Source organism: Salvelinus sp. IW2-2015, unplaced genomic scaffold (genome assembly GCF_002910315.2).
Source record: "Salvelinus sp. IW2-2015 unplaced genomic scaffold, ASM291031v2 Un_scaffold2878, whole genome shotgun sequence".
Classification (NCBI taxonomy): Eukaryota; Metazoa; Chordata; class Actinopteri; order Salmoniformes; family Salmonidae; genus Salvelinus; species Salvelinus sp. IW2-2015.
In genome coordinates, this window is record NW_019944178.1 from 55961 (window position 1) to 63924 (window position 7964).

At 42.9% G+C, this 7964-nt stretch overlaps 1 pseudogene; it reads left to right on the forward strand.

The window, feature by feature from the left end:
• The window catches only part of LOC112074928 (sodium-dependent noradrenaline transporter-like), a 54101-nt pseudogene that overhangs the window by 26672 nt on the left and 19465 nt on the right, over window positions 1-7964 (forward strand).

The window sequence follows — 7964 nt, forward strand, 5'->3', positions numbered from 1 at the left end:
AACCTCTGAATCAGAGAGGTGTGTGGGGCTGCCTTTATCGACATCCACGTCTTCAGCGCCCAGGGAACAGTAGGTTAACTGCTTTGCTCAGGGGCAGAATGACAGCTTTTTACCTTGTCAGCTCGGGGATTCGATCCAGCAACCTGATACACTCTTAGAAATAAAAGTGCTATTGTAACGGATGTGAAATGGCTATCTAGTTAGCGGTGGTGCCCGCGCTAATAGCCTTTCAATCGGTGACGTCACTGCTCTGAGACCTTGAAGTAGTGGTTCCCTTGCTCTGCAAGGGCCGCGGCTTTTGTGGAGCGATGGGTAACGATGCTTTGTGGGTGACCGTTGTTGATGTGTGCAGAGGGTCCCTGGTTCGCGCCCGGGTCGGGGCGAGTGGAACGGACTAAAGTTAAACTGTTACACTATCTAGAAACTTAAAGGTTTCTTCGGCTGTCCCATAGGATAACCCTTTGAAGAACCATTTTTAATTGCAGGTCGAACCCTTTTCGGTTCCATGTAGAACCCTTTCTATAGAGGGTTCTACATGGAACCAAGAAGGGTTCTACCTGGAACCAAAAAGAGTTCTCCTATAGGACAGCCGAAGAACCCTTTTGGAAGTATTTTTTCTAAGAGTGTAGCCTTCCTTAAAAAAGGGCTATTTGCATTTTTAGATGATTGACTTCAATGTCACTCGATTGATGAAGTGCTCAATTAAACCGTTTTTGGACGAAATTGCTTGAACAATTACATAGGAGATAATTAGCTTTTATTTGATCAATCTCACTTTCCATCAGTTCCACTTGCATGGTTCTGAGGGTATTTGTAGTAATTAGTGATCCTGCTTGGTGTGTCTACTTAAAGTCAAGTCAGACGTTTACCTCATTCTGGAGAACGTGCTGTACATGTCTGAGAAAATGGCCAAAGAGATTAATACTAGTCAATAATATTTGATAAAGCATACAGTATTGGTTGAATTTTTCCTGGAAGACATTGTTGTCCTTTTTTTAATGGCATATTGTTCATATCACTACCATATTATATGTGTGTCTCTGTTGTGTATATATGCTTCTTAAAGAACATTTTAGCCCAGAATTTGTAAAAGAGCCCTTGATTGATAACTTTGGCCAATTTAGCTTCAGATCACTGATGTGTTGACCATTTCAGGGAAAGCAGATAAGAGTTGTTTTTAGAAATAACTGTCAAAGAACATGCGTTGATGTTTGATAACATTTACGGTTAGTGTGATATCAGATGGACTGTACAGCCTGGAAGCACCACAACAACCCTAGACCCCTGCCTATACATGACTAGTCAGAAATATCAACGTGTCTGTCTCTATGCCGTTCTGTACCACCACTCATTCATATATCTTTATGTACATATTCTTTATCCCTTTACACTTGTGTGTGTGTGTAAGGTAGTAGTTGTGGAATTGTTAGGTTAGATTACTTGTTGGTTATTACTGCATTGTCGGAACTAGAAGCACAAGCATTTCGCTACACTCGCATTAACATCTGCTAACCATGTGTATGTGACTAATAAAATTTGATTTGATTTGAACACTACATAAAGAGACCTAAGACAACAACATAGCATGGCAGCAACACATGACAACAACTTTGAGGGCTCCAGAAAGAGACAGCAGACAAAACATCAGGTCTTGGAGAGACAGAGGAGACCCTAAAGATCATGTTGTCTTGGATATGAGCTTCGTGGTGAGCATAATTCTGGCCTGGCTCTTTGTTGTCGGCTCCATGGAGTCCCACATCTCTCTCCCCAATGGCGGTGAGCCCTCGGCTGGGCTGTAACACTGAGCCTCAGGCCTGTTTCAAAGACTGGAGATGAAGAAACAAGCAGCCATCAACCCGCTCCTCAGGGAGCTATGATTACCGGGTTTTTAAACGCCGTGTTTTCAAAGCAGAAACAAACYATCTGTCATCTCGATGTAAACTTAAATTGTTTTAGGGCACCCTCTGATATTAGAATGAGATCAGATGTCCCATAATACTGTCCACTTGTGATGACTCACGTTTACTCCTTCCTCCTTACTCAGTTTAGAAGAAGAGGGGAAAAAAACACATGGCCGTTCTCATTAGAGGTCAATATTGGTCAATACCGTTGATCATTTAAACACTATGACCTCTGACCCCTGCTTCCCTTTGAGCAAGGCAGTGTCTTTAAATTGCACCCTATTCCCTTATATAGTGCACAGCTTTTGACCAAATCCCTATGGTCCCTGGACAAAAGTAGTGCACTATAAAGGGAATAGGGTGCYACTTGAGATGCAGAGCAGGAACGGGATGCTCCCTAATATCGCTGAGCTGGAAGTTGATCCAGATCCGCTGTCAGTCCGGTGGGACTCAGAGCAGGTGTGGCTCAGTATGCCTGTCCTGGGAAGATCCGAGGATGATCTGGGAATGAGGAGATAGATAGCAGGAAACAATATTTCTGTAGGGAAGGATGAGACACCATTTGTCCTCCTGCCGTCTCCCCTCTTTATATATGTTCCGGTAAAGCACTTGAACCTTTGAGCGCCCCTTCAACTGAGAGTAGTAGTCAGAGTGCTTTGAGGGGAATGGCTCCCAAGAGGGTTGACAAAGTCTGTTATTAAAACCTCTAGCTGCCAAGGTCTTTGAAGGAGTGTGAGAGAGTGTGTGTGTGTGCATGCATGCGTGCTTTTGTGCATGTTAAGAGTAGAACATATTTTCTCAGGTACTCCAAACCCTGAGTCCTTCATTCTTCCCTCGTGATTCTGTTAGCTAGATGATTGAATGGATACAGAACAAATGGTGATCATAGTATGTTGAGATAAAAGCTTTGAACTTTGCTTCTCATTCTTAAGTTGTTTGATTTAGTGAGCAGTAACAGTAAGCTTGTGGAATGGTTAGTTCCATCACACTGTAGAAGTGTCGTAATCTATATTACCGTAGCCAGTGGTGGTATTTCACAGTAGAAGTGTGTGTTGTATTACAGGTAGAGGCGTAGGTGTGTTGTATACAGTAGGAGTGTGTGTTGTACTACAGTAGGAGTGTGTGTTGTATTACATAGGAGTGGTGTGTTTGTACTACAGTAGGAGTGTTGTGTGTTGTCTACAGTAGGAGTGTGTGTTGTACTACGTAGGAGTGTGTGTTGTACTACAGTAGGAGTGTGTGTTGTATTGCATGTTAGTATGTGTGTGTTGTATTACAGTAGGAGTGTGTGTTGTATACAGTAGGAGTGTGTGTTGTACTACAGTAGGAGTGTGGTGTTGTTACAGTAGGAGTGTGTGTTGTATACAGTAGGAGTGTGGTGTTTGTATTACAGTAGGAGTGTGTGTTGTATTACAGTAGGAGTGTGTGTTGTATCATAACAGTAGGAGTGTGTGTTGTATACAGTAGGAGTGTGTGTTGTATACAAGTAGGAGTGTGTGTTGTTACTACAGTAGGAGTGTGTGTTGTATTGTACTATAGGAGTGTGTGCTGTCTAAGCGGTAGGGTACAGCACAATGTGTCACATACAGTACCTTGCCGGAGGACTTGACCCCCTTCCAGAGACTGAAGTAGAGAAGAAAGACCACAGCCACCAGACAGAGGACCAGCTCCCAGCGAGGCATGCCCAGGTCCTGGATCCCCTGCTCTCATGGAGGTGGAGTACGCCACGCCTTGGGACACACACACACTAAGGCTGAGTCCCGATTCTACAAGCTTCTACCGTAGTGTCCTTTGCACACTTTCACATGGCCAATGCTTACACCAACCCTATGCTTTTATCAACGACGGGGAGTCGAAAGTGTGTATTCTGGAAAGGGTGTAGAATCTGGAAGCATCCACATACTTAACAAGACAGTGGTGTGGAGGATGACATGTGTAACACACCCAGACACACACACACTCCAACAACACACCCAACTTCATTTAGACCCAGATTTATGACCAAACTGTCACAGCATAGATACCTCATAAAACACAAGAAAAAGATAGGAAGATAGACATGCCTTATTAGGAACATACAGTATAAGGCTTATCGCAGGCTACTGTCATGACGTTGGCCTAGGGGTAGGTTTATGACAGTCATAAATACCTCTTTCCTTTTCCCTCTCCCTACTATAACTGATGTGACATAAGAAACCCTTGGTTAACATAGAGATTCTGGGAACATAGAAGTGGGGGAATGAACTATATTCTGGTAATCCGACCAACTGAACATATGCGGTGGTACTTAAGGTATATTATGTCAGTTCGGTTGCCCTCTGACACATTCTCATCAATGATAGAATGACATAAACTCTACTGTGGAAAGTCTAAACGTCAGAGGTATCGGATTCACATGGAATTGTTGTTTAATTCAAATGTTTGAAATATGAAATTATTTGTGAAGAGATTAAATGTATTTTAGCTTCCAAATGAGAGATTTGGATTTTCATAATGTGGGCTTCTGCTCAACTAGGGCCCGCACCTGTGAAGAGACATGGGTTATAAACTTTTCAGACACACCCCTCTCCCTCCACTATAAAAGCCATTGACAAAAATATAACTTCCTGTTCCGGGCGCTAGGATGACGATCCGGTGTCAGAATGGTTCAGATAATAACTACAGAACTAAGCCAACGCAGCATGGACTTTGATTGTGAATGGTATGACACTTTGAACTCGTATTCACTACAGAAGTGATATCTCCTAGCCGTTGAGTATGCAACAGCTGCTACAAACGCAGGTTAGGAAGGACAGTCCGAGTATCCGTCTACTACACACAACGTTACTCCAACGTATCAGTAAGGCACCAGAGACATTCTTCAAAGGACAGAGGACTCGGTTGGCGACACGGTCCATCTACACCAACCTACTGAAGCGCAGCTCAGAGTAAATATTTATTGCTTTTCCTTCTTCAAATGGGCGGTAACTTAGAATGCATAAGATACTGTATTTGATAGCACAGCTTCGCCTCTGTTCCAGTCTCCCGTCTTTCACTAAAATCCGCCCCTTTTCTTTGTGTAACAAGCTGTCATATCTATTCCGCCGCTAGGGACGTTTTTCTGTATGACGGCACTTTGTATAACAGTTATGATTTAATGTATTGTGTGTATTCTGTGTGATTAGTTAGGTATTTATGTAAATAAATAATTAACCCATTTTGTATTGCTGATTCAACTTGTTAGCCAGGATTCTTGCAGATAATCAAGGATTTACAACCTTCAGATGAGACTGAATAAACTGACGATTAATGTGACTGCTATGGATGTAAAATATTACTAAATCTTTAAGAGTTTATTCGGAAGATAACAGCTCTATAAATATTATTTCGTGGTGTCCCTCTCTAGTTATTTCAATATTATGTTATATGATGACACGTCTCGAGAGATCACAGGTTAATATCGACTATAACGTTGAGCCAAACTTATTTTAGTATATGCATGTGTGTAGATAGTTAATCTGGCTCATGGTAAAGACATGTACATTTTACCTTGCCACAGGGGTACACATTCTTCTTTTCTCTGGCCTCCGTCCCTTGGGTAGAACTGTCTCGGATAGCCTTGTGGTAATGGTGGAATTTCCACCAGTTGCGTATTTGATCAAGCTTTATGGACGATTGCCGCTATCTGGATTCTCCAACAGTCAATGAACCATGTCCTTCTGATTTCGACCCTGAGAAGAGCGAAGAGGCGATGTCACCTGCTTCTAAGGTGAGGACCGGAGGTTTCTGGACAACTATCCATGCAGGCAGCTCATTTCTACACACATTTTACTTCCCAGTCTCGAAACTTCAATCCAGCTTCATATTCGGAGCAGTAGTAAGTGGTTAGATAATGAATATAGGAATTTTTAAACTTTCCTTTAAAACTTAATTTGGCCGCAGCATTTATCGCTTCAATAACTAGTATTCTTCGTCTTGAATATTAAGGATGTGCCTCATTTCATTGCAGTCGGAGTAATTCTTGGGAGATTCGATCTAATGTGTGGTCTCAAGGCCAGTGACGATTATTTTAACTGATATGGGGTGCAAGGTGTAGATCTTTACGGACAGGATGAGGATTTGATTGGATGGGAATGATATGGCTCACTTAGTCATATTTATCAATGCCAGATTACCTCTTAAATATTTTAATATAGCATCTCAACAATTTTACGCTATTTCCAGAATTGATATTTTGGCAAGATTATTTTTGGGTCTTGTCGATGTGATTTTCTGGGGCTCACGACAGAGACATTACTGTGTTGGCAATTTGTGGTTCTGAAGGTGTTTGAGAATCAGTCAACAGGGCATCTAATACTTGTTCCATTCTATAGGAATAACCATATCTCAAAAAGTTCGTTGACATTGATCTCGATGCTCAACTAAATCAAAAAACTTATAATAGAATGTAATTAAGCAAAGCTTCAATCGTCTTTATAATTATTTGTCATAAATAGGTCGTATGATACTGACAGGGTTTGGATCTGTACGGCTCACAATTTTCAATATTCGCTAGCGGAAAAGATATCACGACGGGAGAACGCATGAGGATACATGGGTGTTTGGGAGTGGGGACTGGAAGAGAAAATATTTATGTCCTACGTCCTTAGAAGACACAGGAAGCAGACGGGCGCCATGCATGAAGCACATACACACTCTCTCAAACACTCCTTCACAAGACTTGAGCAGCTCAGAGGGTAGCTTTAAGATAACAGACCATTGAGTCAACCTCTTGGCGAGTCCATTTCCCTCTAGTAGCATTCTGACTACTACTCTCAGTTGAAGGGGCGCTCAAGGTTCAGTGGTGCTTTACCGGAACATATATTAAAGAGGGGAGAGCGCAGGAGGAGACAAATGGTGTCTCATCCTTCCCTACAGAAAATATTGTTTCTGCTATCTATCTCCTCATTCCCAGATCATCCTCGGGATCGTTGCCCAGGAACTAGGTTCATACTGAGTGGTGCCAATCGCAGTGTCATGGAGGTCCCTACGCGGACTGACCAGCGGCATCTGGATTCAACTAGTCCAGGCTCAGCCGATATTAGGGAGTCAATCAGCCGGTTCACTGCCTCTGCAGTCATCAATGTGGCTCACCCTAATGTTCGCCTTTGTGAGTACATGTTGTCCAGGGATCCATAGGTGATTTCTGGTCAAAAGCTGTGCACTATATACAGGGATATAGGGATGGATAATTAAAGACGACTGACTGCTCAAGAGGGAGAGCATGGGGTAGGTAGGTCATTAGTGTCTCTTAAAGTGATTCAAAGCGGTGATGAGAGCTATATTGACCTCTAATGAGAACGGCCATGTGTTTTTTCCCTCTTCTTCTCTAAACTGAGTAAGGAGGAAGGAGTAAACCACGAGATCATTCACAAGTGTGGAACAGTAATTGATGGGGACAGTCTGGATAACTCAGTTCTAATATGCAGAGGGTGCCCTAAAGACGACTTAAAGTTTGTTAGCATCGAGATGACAGATGAGTTTGTTGTTCTGCTTTGAAAACACGGCGTTTAAGAAAAACCCGGTAATCATAGCTCCTGAGGAGCGGGTTGATGGCTGCTTGTTTCTTCATCTCCAGTCTTTGAAACAGGCCTAGGCGCTCAGTAGGTTACAGCGGGCGCCAGCCGAGGGCTCACCGCCATTGGGGAGAGAGATGTGGGACTCCATGGAGCCGACAACAAGAGCCAGGCAGAATTATGCTCACCACGAAGCTCATATCCAAGACAACATGATCTTTAGGGTCTCCTCTGGTTCTCCAAGACCTGATGTTCTGTCTGCTGTCTCTTTCTGGAGCCCTCAAGTTGTTGTCATGTGTTGCGGCCATGCTATGTTGTTGTCTTAGGTCTCTTTATGTAGTGTTGTGGTGTCTGTCTTTAATGTGTGTTGTGGTGTTCTCTTTTTATGTGTTGTCCTTAGTGTTGTGGTTGTCTCTCTTTAGTAGTGTTGTTGTCCTTTAGGTGTCGTTCTCTCTTTCGTGATGTGTGTTTTTATTCCTATATTTGTTATTTTTAATCGCCAGCCCCGTCCCGCAGGAGGCCTTTTGCC